The sequence below is a fragment of the Mesocricetus auratus genome, unplaced genomic scaffold (assembly GCF_017639785.1).
Source record: "Mesocricetus auratus isolate SY011 unplaced genomic scaffold, BCM_Maur_2.0 Super-Scaffold_100015, whole genome shotgun sequence".
NCBI lineage: Eukaryota > Metazoa > Chordata > Mammalia > Rodentia > Cricetidae > Mesocricetus > Mesocricetus auratus.
The window spans coordinates 10,932,730-10,946,809 of NW_024429198.1; positions in this window are offsets into that span (position 1 = coordinate 10,932,730).

Below are 14,080 nucleotides of genomic sequence, written 5' to 3' on the forward strand. Positions count from 1 at the left end.
GTTTGTTTCATTGCTAAGATAAAATGGCTGATAAAATAATTTAAGGAAGGGTTCCTTTTAGTTCCTTAGCATGACAATACAGTCCATCATTGTATGAACACCATGGCAGAAGGAACATGAGGTAGCTAGTAAAACTGTATCTAGAATTGGGATACAGACAGAGAGGAATGCATGTCACAGCTTTTTCTTTCCTTCTTTCTATCTTTCTTTCTTTCTTTCTTTCTTTCTTTTTCTTTCCTTCCTTCTTTATTTCTGGACCGTACTCCATGGAAGTGTCCCACCATATTTAACATGGTTCTTTCCACCTCTATTAACTGAATTTAATGCCTAATTCCTCACAATTATGCTCAGAGACTTTTTTGTTGATGGAGACTATAAATCCCATTCAATTGACAATACTGACTATCAAAACTACCACTTTCTTTTTGATTGTAGATATTGCAATCAGAGCTACTCAAATGCAGTATTTGTAATAGCAGCCATTGTTTTTCAAAAACTACAATGCGCTATGTTTTAGAGACTACTTTGTATTACAATTGTAATATGCTTTAATTCAGATAGAACTACATCAGTTAAACCTTTTTTCCTCAGGCCAGATTCTCCTAACTATCTTTCCTTGAACCCCTCCCAAAACATTTAAATACAAAATCCCTGATCAATGGACTGGGATGTGGCACAGAAGACCTGGTGTTCTGTGCTAAATTTCAATTTCCTGTAACAGTAACAAGAACAAAACAGCTATTAAAATTAAATTCCACTCATTTGAATAAGGAGTATCCTGTCATTATACCCATCTCCCTATGATTTCTTGAACATTGAATTTAAACAAGGTCCCCTAACAGAAATGAACACGTTAACTAATACTATCCACTCTTTCTTAGGGGCAGAGGAAGCAGAGCATTAAAACGATAGGCTGAGACATGTATTAAGGAATATTTATAAATATTACTAATAAACTAATACTTTGAAGGCAGATATTAAGAAGAAATAGGTGATGTATCCATTAAAAAGATATAGAACAGGTAATGAAAATGTTGAAGCAATCATAGAAATTAATCATAAATTCAGGGATTTCAAGAATGGAATGTTTCTAAAAATCATTTGACTTTTAATGACTGGATGATTGACAGAATCTTCGTTAAAAATCAAAAGCATGAACTCGATACTTTCTATAAATGCTAGGCATTATAAAGTTCAAATTTTGTGAGCATATTCTTATGAACTGTGATTTCTTTTAAACGTTCATTTCTTGTGGTAGTGGTGAATGTGACTCAAATACATTGGTTAATAGTTTTAGAACTTACTAAAAATTTTTTAGAAGTTACTAAAAATTTTAAAATGATTTTTAAATTCATATCTGTAGATATAAAGTACTGAGATTAGATACTTGCTATCTACTAAATGTTGTATTTGAAACTACATAAAAAATACCCTGCAATTTTGTTTTTTGCTTAATCAGAAACACCTATAAAAATACTTAGATGATTGAAGATACAATTTTAATAGGTTATCTAAAATACTAGACTTGGATATAGTCTTAGCACATGTTGATTGAAACAAAGAAAATAACAATGCAACTGGGCTCTGCCTTTAAAAAATGTCAGTTGGCAAAGAAAAAACATCCATAAAGGACTTGCTGCAAATAGAAAGAAGCCTTGCACACTTGAGAGAGTGAAAACACACCAGAGTGACAGCAGCCCTCTTCAGAGTCCTGAAAAAGTAGACATGAGACAGTGCCTTCCGGACCCGGGTAATGATTTTAGACACAAGGCTTAAAGCACAAGAAATTGCCTGCAGGGTTTAAGTTAGAAGTGACTAGATCTTTGAGATTTTTTGAGAAGAATATTTGTGCCTGTATAGAAATTTTATTGGTTTATAGTAGACTAATTATGAAATGCTTCTTTGGGAAAATAAGAGAGTTATGAAATAAATAGCTAGTGTTGTCTTAATTAAGGTGAAAGCCATGATTAAACACAGAGTGGACAATGAGTGACTATTTTACATGTTATACATACTTTAAAAAGTATGGTTGGCTACTCTAATAGAGAGAAATAGAGTGACTAGTATGACAGGAGATAGTTGTGGTATTATTTACTAAGTTTAGTGGAACTGTGAGTCATAATTAGAATGACTGAAATATGCATACATTTGTCTAAATGTCATATGTACTTTTAAGAAGAAATATTTATTGTATTTTTGCTAACTCTAGGTATTGATAGAGGTCATAAGATATAAATTAATTCAATCATGAGTCTTTTTGCTGAAAAATTTATCCCTTAACAATTTCAAACATGTATAATGAATGCTAATTATTCTCACTCATATACTTTCTTATGCCTCCTCAACACATACACAGAAGTCCCTTTCTTATGTTCAAGTCTTTTTGTTTAGTTTTCTTACCCACTGAATTAAATCAAGTTCCGCAGCATGGCCATGAATGTGGAGACATCCACTGGACATTGGTTGGCTCTCCATTTGGTACACAAGAAAATAACTCTTCCATTTCCAACCACATCCATCAACAAACTAGAAAAGATTAGGGTCCCAAGTGCCTCTCCTTAATCTATGACAGTTGTGAATTTATGATTGTGATGGATATGTCATGCCCAAAAGATAAAATTCTATGGCCCATCTCACTGTCTTCCAGCCCTAACTTTCCTTTCTCCTTGTCTTCCACCATGTTTACTGAGCCTTAGGGGGAGTAGAAAACATCCTGCTAGAGCAAAGAATTCAACAATCACTCATTCATTTGAATTCCCTGAAGAATTCATGATTCTCTGCATTTATGGATATTCAACGCAAAGGGAAGCTTCACTGATCAAGGCAAATAGGAGTTATACTTTTCTATGAGTATAAACAGCAGCATTTAAAAGCAACTTGATTTTAAGTCAAACTACCAAAACAACGATATTAAGTTGTGTCTCCACCAGGATATCTGAACTCTGCAGTCTTGTTTTTCTCTTGTTACTAAAATAGGTTTACAATACCAGACATGAATTCCTTCCTGTGGATCAGATTTCTAATCAAATAAGATGGTTATTACCATAATATCTGTGCCTCTATATATAGTAGGCATAAATCATAAAATAAAGAAAATTCAATATATAAATAGTTTAGTGTGGTGATATATTATTTATGATTTATTATACCTTGCTTGAGGATTCAGAAAGCAAAGTCAGCCAGGCAGTGGTGGTATACACCTTTAATCCCACTACTTGGGAGGTAGAGGTAGATGGAACCCCCATTAGCTCAAGGTTACACTGAGCTACAAGAAATATATCCAGTCCTAAAGAGAAACAGCTCACATAATGATGGTCTCAGCACTAGGGATCACATGCGTTTTATCCCGGACTCACGAGAGATATTTAAGACAGGAAGAGGGTCTCTCAGAACTAACATTCATTCTGCAGCCACATTGAGGATAGGAAGACATTTAAGTCTCTGGGTTCTCTAGCCATGCTGAGGAAAGGCAGCAGTCTGAGGTTTGATGGAGCTAGGATCGCCTTTCTGAGGTAAAGTGAAAGCTACTGCCCAGCTGCTTTGTTTTTCTGATCTTAAGCCTGAAGTCTGAACCCCAATATCTGTCTCTGGGTTCTTTTATAAAATTGTGTTAGTGAACTCTTTCTGCCCCCCCCTTCTCTTCTTTCTCTGTTCTCTCTCCCCTCTCTGCCTTTCCTTTCCCACTCCCTTCCATCCACTTAAAAAAGAGTATAGAGAAGAAAAAGGAACATAAAACTTATAAGGTGTTCACATGAATAATGCGCAATGAAAATATTCTCATAGTTCTTTGAGATCAATTGTTCAGTATACTGGTTAATTTTTGTAAATTTGAAACACATTAGAGTCACCTGGGATGAGAGAAACTCAGCTGAATGAAATTCCTCCATCAGCTCCTCTATAGGAAATTTTGTGGGACCAGATTCTTATTGAATGATTGTTATGGAAGGGGCCAGTCTGCTGTGGCCATTGCCAACCACGGCAGGTGATCATGAGTTGTACAGACAATCCCCACAATCAGTGTTGAAATCTCATCAGTATTTTTTTCTTTGATGAATGTATAAGAAAAGTATGAGTACATATACATAATGGCATTCCATTCAGCTGTAAAGACAAAGGAAACTAGGAACTTGGCAGTTAAATAGATGGAACTGGAAAACATTACACAAGGTGACATTACCTAGATCTAGAAAGACAAACTCTGATGTTTTCTTTAGGACTTGAATCCCAGTTCTGAATTTAGACTAGAGTGTGTAACCTGAAATGACCACAGGATCCAGGAAAGTAGAAAAGGATCATGTTTGGGTTGTGTGGAAGAAAGCTCACTTTCAACCTTGCTATCACTGATGCTCCCAATATTTCTCACAATAAAGTTTTGTTTAAGTGTGTCTGTTTATTAGTGTATACTAATATGCATGGGTAAAATATGATCATTTTGCTGCTTGTTATTAATTTTCACACACATATCTTTTGATGTTTACATCCATTGTCCCCTTTCTCCCTGCCCAACGGTCATCGTATTTGTCTGTCTTTTTATTCTTCCATCTTAAAATTTTTCGCTCACAGAGGAGAGACATGACGTACAATTTTTCTTCCTGGTCTGCTGTGGTTTGCTTATCATAACATCAAGTTCCATGCATTTTCCTATGATATGATTCTCTTCTTCCTTGTGGTTGAATAAAACTCTAGATACATTTAATATTCAGCAAATGTTACTCAGACTATATGAACAATCTTCTTCAACTCCATGGTGACATGGAGCTATTAGAATCACTAGTGGATATAGATAGCTTTAAATTCTTAAATGTTAATATCTTATTGCTTAAGAATTGTTTATAGTTTGCTGTAGGGGTCCGCAAGGTCTCTGTGCAATTTAGTTATATTTCAAAGCCATACATCACACCTGTCATGCCTAGCAAATCTGGGCAAACATTCTATTATGGAGAGATTAAATTTTAATTTTTTGGAAATAAATAATATCCAACAAAAATAATATACTCATTACATGAAAAGACCTTTGGAATTAATTTGTGCCTAGAATTACAGCAAGAGCATGATCAATACACTAATAAGTCAACTCTACCCACCAAGGAAGTTATTAGCAACAATTTATCATATTGAAAACTGTGTGATCAGTTCTAAAAATGTTTAAGAATTAGCCTGTCTAAAATTGTTTTAAAAGCATCTCCTTTGTTATTCTCCAGTATTAATAAATGTAAATCTTAGTTGTGCTAGATGTCTTCATAAAAATCATCACTTATTTGTCTGTTTATTGAATTTTATGGTACGGATATTAACAATGTCAGTCATGTTGTTATATGAGTAGATGGTTATGTCTAGCAACAACACATACTAGTTTAATTTTTAAAATTATTTGTTTTCACTTTATATCTTATTTCATTTCATTAGCTTAAGTGACATTATCGTCTACTGGACAAATAGATCATTAACACACTACTAACAGCATTCCATACAGGAAAGCTTCCATGATTTTATTTAGAGCCTTTCACCAAAGTTTGAAATGTCCACCAGATGGCGATACATGACCTACAATACTAGACTTACTTAGACAAGATTCAAATATGAATAGGAAATCTTGGTAAAATGTGTCTTAAAATGAAGAAAAATCAAATGCAACCTGTTTTTTCTATAATGCACTAAAATTATATTCAGTGTATTGCGTTGTATTTGTCGTGAAAGGAGTTAGCTGCATTAATCGCTGTACCATTCTATCATATTTCATGGTTAGGCATAAATATTTTTAAAATAAAATTTTAAAATACTATGTGTTATCTTGAGAAAGATTTATATTTGGATTTCAAATTTTACCATGGATATAGCATCCAGTGGAAATTATTCCTATCATGATGTGAACGTACAGATATCAAGAAGTTATGTCAATGTAAAAATGAAAGACATCCTCATAAGCTTCAAAAAATCAATTTAAATGTTAATAATCATTTAAAAGAGATTTTTTCACAACTTAAATGTTGGTTTAGTTTAATCATCATGAAACAAAATTATTAACTTTTAATCTGAAAAGTGGAGAGAGCTGATAGAGGAAGGGGAATGATGAACTAATGAGACTAAGTAAAAACAAAGATGCATCCTTACATTTTGGAAAGCATCAGTTTCTTCATCAGCAGAGGATAAAAAAGCAGAAAACAGTGAAAGGTAGTTAGATGGATGCTAGGTAGACGTTAATGCTATTAGAAGTCTAGAAAACTGCCTGACGTCTATGAGCTGTGAGCCCTATTGGATATTTGCTAAGCAATAGGAGATTAATTAGGAAGCTTCAAAGATCAAACCAAATTTTGATAGTGGACAGAAAGTAATAGCCAGGATCACATCATAGGTTGGATAATTAAGTGAGAGACAGAGATTGCTCCTTAGCAAGTAGATATCCCACTGAGACAGGTTATTCTCTGTCAGTCACACACAGGCACTACTCCCAACCAGATGGTTGTTTCTTTGTTTAATTTTATGCCTTTCATATTAAGAATAGCTGGGTGGTTTGTGAGAATAAACAAAAACAAATATTTATGAGATTTTGGAGAGATATGTTAAAATTAGTGGCTGACAATGAAGAAAATCCATAAGTGAAGGCTGGTATTGCTTTTGATGTGCAGGGATGAAGGCAACCTGCCGAGTGATTTACACTTAATACACATGCCACTCAAATGGCAACTGCTGTGCTATGTTAAAAAAGGCAGGTAGGAATATGAGGGAGACTGAAATCTCCTGGATTTATGAGAGACAACAAAACTTTCATAGCTGGATTAGAGAAATGTGTTTAAAAATAATGATAGTAAGAACTATCTTCAAAAGAACAAATCAGTAAGGTAGAAAGTATACATTGTACATGAACACAAAAAAGTGTGGCCTATTTATAATATTTAATAATATCAAGCATGTATCAGATGTATCAGTCTCGATATACTTAAGAATATGACCTTCATTTTAGTCACTCTTTATTCCTGGAGCACACCAGTGCTATTACAATTTATAAGCTAAAAAAGGAGCACAAAGAAATTACAAACTCCGTCAGATTGGCACAGCGAGGTGACCACCATGCCAAGGCCTGGGTTCCATCTTTTGACTCTACCTGGTTCTTTTCTCCTATGGTGCTCTCTTCTTAAGATGGATTTTTGCCTGAATTTTTGCATGGTTGCCCATTTGACTTAGTAAATTGATTAATATCCTCAAAAAATGACCAAAGTGTGTGTGTGTGTGTGTGTGTGTGTGTGTGTGTGTGTGTGTGTGTGTGTGTAGGTTATGAGTTAATAAGAAAGAAAGAGCTGGAGACATTTCTTAGTCTTGGAGCACCTGCTTCACAAGTATGAGAAACTAGATGAAAAAAAATGATTAAAGCATCCATAGAATTGTTTATTTTGCTTCTGTGATCTTTTGTTGCCTCTGTTGTCTTGCTTTCTGCATAGAATGATTTATTTGACATTACAGGATGCTAGTGTAGCATATAAAGGCTAGGTAGGTGCAACGTATCTAAAGGGTATAAAGCACAGTATATAAAGGGTAGGTAGGAAGGTAGGATAAAGGTTTGATATTTAAAATGGATAGGACATGATGACAAATCTGCATACCAGAACAATGTCTTTGGGAAATGCAATAGATAGCATGATAAACTCCAGAAGAAAGTGTACATCATCCAAAACAAAAGGCAAGGTTTATTTAATAAGCAATAAACATTTGATTAAGATAATTTTCTAATTAAAAATTCTGTGTTTGACAAAAAAACCAGGTAAGGTTTGAGAAATAGTATAAGTATAGATGTGAGCCTTTGCCTGCATCATTCCATAAGGACAAATAGTAAGATAAGTTACAGAGAGACAGCTGTTTTAGGGCAATAATGAGGCAGCCTGGCCCAGAAATGTTATTCCATACAGTATGCAATGTGGTAATCAAAGTCAAAATGCAAAATGTAGAGGCTTAGTTTTCTCTCTCACAGAATTCTATGATGCCTTTGAGTGTTGTGGCATACTTATGCAAATGAGTGTAGGCTTGTACACGCCTCAGAGTGGGTGTGGAAGTCAGAGGACAACCTTGGGTGTCTGTCCTTTCAGTCCCCTTTGTTTTTATCAGTGACTATGCCAAGCTTGTTGGCTAGAGAGATTTCTGGAATGCTCCAGTTTCTAAATTTCATTATGCCGAATAAAAGCTTGGATTACAGATATGAGCAAATATGGCTGGCCTGTGTGGCTTCTGAGAATCTTTATTCAGATACTCACACTTTTGAAGAACATGCTTGACCCACAGAGTCACCACCCCAGTCTGTGTTACTGTTCTTATACTTAAAAATGGGAAATTAAACATATCAGTAACTGAGTAGTTGATGTCTAGAGTACAACAATAGCAGTAACAACATGGGCACATGCAACCTCTTAGACAAAAATTTAAATGTTTCTTGACCACTTCCTTGTACTCTAAACTTAATCTTACCTGTGTTTAAGAAAATATCCGTTCCTTATGGATCAGTGTTTTCTATGCACTTAAATACACTTGCCACTAGCTGTATATAGCTGATTACCATTTAATTTACCTTAATTAATTTAATTAAAATGAGCTAAGTATTCAGTAATTCAGTCACAAAAGCATATTTTGTGAGTTCTGTGGCCTTTGTACTTACTACCGCACACTACTCAGCAGGATTCAGCTTGAAATGGGTTCTTGCTTTCCTGCTGCTCTTATCTGCCTCTATTAAACATCCTTACAAAGCATCTCATTGTGAGTTCTCCTTCCACCTTTTGAGATATATGTAAATCTATTCAAAAGCATCTCACTTGTTTCACAACTCAGAAACATTTTCTCAAGAACCCGAGTCAACTTTCTGAAATGTAAATATTAAAAAAGTTCTTCTGTGTCCCAATTTCTAGGGTAAAGTTGCAACCTAATTTCAGTAGACACACTACTAATGAAAATAAGAGGAAGTTAACTTTTCTGTAAAGAAGACTGTCAGCACACACTGTGTTGCTCTACCGTATCAGCCCTGCAAACATCCTACCCTTTATGCAGCACAGACAAACTCACACAGAACTCCTCTGTCTTGAAGAAAATCTCCCTCATTTATTGAAAACATCACAGGAAAGTTTTGCTTTGAAATCACATACTCAGGGATTCATATTATACTGCATATTTTAGATTAAAGGTAACTTAAAATTATTTATTCTATTATAATTGGAATTATGAGATTGGAGAGATGGCACAAAAGTTAGCATTTACTAGAGGACTGGAATGTAGGTCCCATTCCCTAGTTCTGGTGGCTCACAACCACGTGTAGCTACACTCCCAGAGGATCCCCTGTCATCTTCTAACCTTGTGGACCAGGCATATATGTGGCATGCAGATGCACAGACACATGTCTCTACATATGGATAAAAGTAAGTGTTCCTTTTAATGGAGTGTTATTAGGGTCACAGCTTTTCCTAAAGTCTGAAGAAAATGATAACATCTCCTGTTCCTGTATACATCATACTCTTGGTTAATACAGCCTCCACGTCCTGGGAAGAAAAGAAAACAAAACAGTTTAGTTTGAAATGTATGAGGTTTCATTCCGAAATGCTTCATGAACAATAGGAGCTTTTGTGCTTCAACTTCAACTCTACACTTGACTCTTCAATACAACATAACAGTGAGGAGAAATAACAGCTATTGTGTGGCTCTCCTTTCCTTCCTGGCCTCTCTGCCATCAGTCAGAGAGGGGAAAGAAGCCAAAGGGGTAACTGAAAGCTTTGTACATGACCGTGAGCACGAATGGAGGGAAGCCACCAGGAGACTTCGGTGAATCAGCTCAACTTTATTCCAGAGTATAAAGAATATCTCGGACTGGGGAGCCTGGGGACAAACCCTATTTTGCATTAAGTGGCATGCCCCATCACAAGGCTTTATATGTGGCAGTAGGTTACTACAGCAGAACTCCTAGCACAAGTCTTCCAGCACGGATGTGTGTCAAAGGTCAAGCCAAAGAAGAATCAGTCATCTGACTTACACAGCTTTTTGTTAAGGTCAGTCCTTCAGGCCCAGAAATATTCCACAGATAAGGGCTTATAGAGAGCAGGAAACCATGCCGGGCCAAGAGGGAGTTTCCATATTGCCCAGTTTAGAGTAACTGCCAGGCTATGGCAGACGGCTACCTCTAACAATCCAGCAATGTATTCCAGCATTCTATAAAACAGTTCACTTCTTTATAGTTAAAAGGCACAGCAGATCTTTTACTGGGGTTAACAGTTACTGAACACTATACCTTCAGCCTAAGGAAATAGTTGGTGATTTAAGTCAGACTTTACTCTTATATCCTGTTTCTATCTCTAAAAAGGCCAAGTCAAAGATACACAAAAGTAATATTCAGGTCATAGTGAAATCTTTATTATTTTGAGTTTCTGATGAAGTCAAAACGTGAAAAACAAAGACTAAGTTTCTTCTGTTTCCTTGTATTTGTTCTATGCGGGTACGTGTTTCACTTCTCATTTTAATGCTGTGGTGAAGCAACATGACAAAAGCAGTTTGGGGTAGAAAGGATTTATTTCATCTTGCAAGTCTCAGGTTGCATTATATCACCAAGGAAAGTTAGGGCAGGAACTCAAGGCAGGAACCTGGAGACAAGAAATCAAGCAGAAGCCTTGGCTTACTTGCTTTCATGTTTTGCTCAGCTTGCCTTGTTATAAAACTCATGAACACCTACCTGGGGTGACACTACCCTCCGTGTTCTAGGGCTCCACGTCAATAACTAATCAAAAAAATGTCACACAGACTTGCCTACAAAACAATCTTGTGAAGGCATTGTCTCAATTTAAGCTCCCCTTTCCAGGTGACGCTAGTTTGAGTGAAAAAGAAAAAAGAAGAGAAAAAAAAATGAAGTGAAATGAAAAAAAAACCTAGTATACCATGTATTCATTTAGAGATGAGTATTTGTGTAATTTGATATGTAATACAGTATATATTTATTATAAGAAAAATTCATTTTGACATATGTACGTTTAGCAAATTAAACTTGATACACTACATTGCATAAACCACTTTCAAGATTTTCATTTATTACACTTTGGTGTAATTCTTTCACTTCTCAAAAGAAATGCACACTGACATTCTAAGTAAAAATACATTTTATAACTTAATATACCCAGTCTTTTGCAGATATTTGATATTTCTTCCTCTTCCTCTGGTTCCATTACACTTATTGGACTAGAAACTAATAAAATAATTTGCATCAAAATAATTTCACCAATCAAATGAGTTTGAATTTTTCCTTCATATTATTTAAACATTGCTCATATAATTTAGGACGTAGAAAACATAAGTAATTTATAGGAAAAGGCATTTCATTCTGTTTCCTAACTGTAGAACTCATGTAGTGATGAATTCACTGTCCACATATTGAAGACATGGCTTGATAAGCATAGGATGTAGCTTAGACATCATTCAATTTACAGAGGCAACATGTCTCAATAACTTGTTCAGCAGTCACAGAGGGGATAAAAGTTTGATGAGAAAGGAAATCATTCCTATTTAAATTATCTAGATTGAATGAACATGTTAATTAAATATTCTATTGGTTGATCATATTACATCTTACTTAGATAAACCCAACATAATCTCATTATAAGAATATTCCAGTAAGAAAAGTCTATTAGGGATAATAATTGATTTAATATTTAGCAATGCATCATGAGATTATATTTAAAGCCAAACCATTATGGGTATAATTCTTTAGAAACTAAACTTATTGATGTATGAGTGACTTTTTAAAACATCAGCATATTACTTATCTTCATATTATACCAATTAAAGAACATTATTGCAAAATACAACAGGATGTAACCTAGAATCCTGGGAAAGAGTATGAAGTAAAATATCTTGATGTAGTGAAGAATTCAAGGTAAGAGTCAATAAAATAAATGGCAAGCTTCTAAATGTGGACCAATACTACACCAGTAAAAAATAACTTTCTCCAAGCTAGTACTCTATATTTCTTCTAGAATTAGTTTCCTGTTACTTACCTGTGATAAACTATTTCTTCAGTGGATGAGCTTTGACTTTTTATACCACATGAGTTCTATAACTAGCAAATAAAATAAAATTCCTTTCTGTGTAAGCTACTGGTGTCATCTAATCCTAAAAAATGGAAAAATGTCATTTAAATGTTTTTAAATGAAAGTGCAAACACATTTGACATTAATATATGTATCCTTATACGGAATCATTGATGTCCACGCCGTCACTCCACACTTACATTGTCCCTACAGTGGATAACTTACCCTCAAGTTTAGCTTTTAGATTCACATATGAATTAGATTTACTCGTTGTTTGAAATGATCAATCCCCTATTTCCAGTTATATATGATACATTCTACAAATCAATTTCTGGTTGTCGCAGAAAATTAATTTGATTTTTTCTGCATTTCCTTAATTAACAGTTTTAAATGTTACAGATGATGTGTAAAATTTTTGTTTGACTTGGAAGCAAGACTATGTTAAAAATGAGTGTTTTGCAGAGATGAAAATAAGTATCAGAGTAAGTATATTAAATATATTTCTGACTCAGGAACTATGAAAAGGAGTTGAGGCTTTGTTTCAATTTATATCTGAATCACATGGAAGGGAGACAAGAAGACAGCCCCAAGGCTGGTATTGTACAAACGGAACCATCCTTGGGAATTAAACATTGGAAAAGCAATGAGTATTTGTTTTGGATATACATATATGTATATATAAATCCATTTATCAAACATATACATGATAAATATATTGATAGATATCCACATATGTTATCACTAATTCATTAAAATGGTATAAACGAATGATTTACATAGTTTTTAATACTGTATTTAACATTATAAGCATTCAAAAATGATTCATATTTTTGTGGTAGGAGTCTTGGACTTAAGAACAACTACTATACTGTGCTATTCAAGATACACTGATTCCGTAGCCACCAAATATCTGCGACCAATGCCTTGCATGTTCAAAAGAACCACTGTATTTTATGTTTTATGCTATCATGGAATAAGTGTATGAGAAATGTAAAAAGAAAAAACAACAGACTTAAGTCAGCTTAACAGAAGATTATGGGATATATTAGATACCTATATAATAATGTTATAAGAAATGAGATTATAATTTAGCAAGGCCTAAAACTTTCTTTTCCTAGATAATAATGCAGAAACTGAATCAAGGGATTTCCCACAGATTGAGAGTGACATAAAACATTGTGCTGACCATCAGGTAACGGTTACATTAGATTTTTACTACTTTGCGATGATGGAATCATGTGCTCAAAACACAGGTAATCACAAACATACATACAAATGAAATGAGGAAGCAGCCTCTTTCTTAGAATATTCTGTAGCACTTTGAAAAAAAATAATGTTCTGCATCAAATTTGAGTTAGGGTATATTAACTGATGTGTGCTATGCTGTATGAATTCACTCTGTCATCTGTTTTCACCTGGAAGCATTTTATCTTTGTAAGAAAGAAAAGGACATATTTATTGTTAGAGACAAATGCATCCATATGTAACTGAATATAATGAAATTACAAAACATAATAAACCTCTATAATCTCTTTAGTCATATAGAATAACACATATTCATTCTAGCCCTATTTTTCATTGTGATGTGATTTATTTTGACTTTGTATCTAATAGTATTACACATTTCATAGTGTTTGAGAAACACAACTGCATTATCAATTCAGATAAGGATTTAAGGAAATCATAAAGTAATACAGAAATATTAGACAAAATGCACACCTTAATATAAACTTGGCATGAACAAAGTAATGCAGAGATGCATTAGAAAGAAATTCAAATCATTTTGAAGTATTGTATGTACCAAAACAAATAAAACAAGATTAACCTATGTGCTAAAGTTGACAGCAGATCTATTAAATAAGGCATAATTTCTGTGTGAATTTAAACTTACAGCCATCCCATAAGTTTGGGAAAGCAAGAATGAAGAATAAATAATAAAATGACTCATTATTTTTCCTACACAAGTGTATTTTCTAGAAAACAATGAAACAACAGCAGAAAACATACTGAAATAGAGTTGATAGCCACCGTTTAGTGCA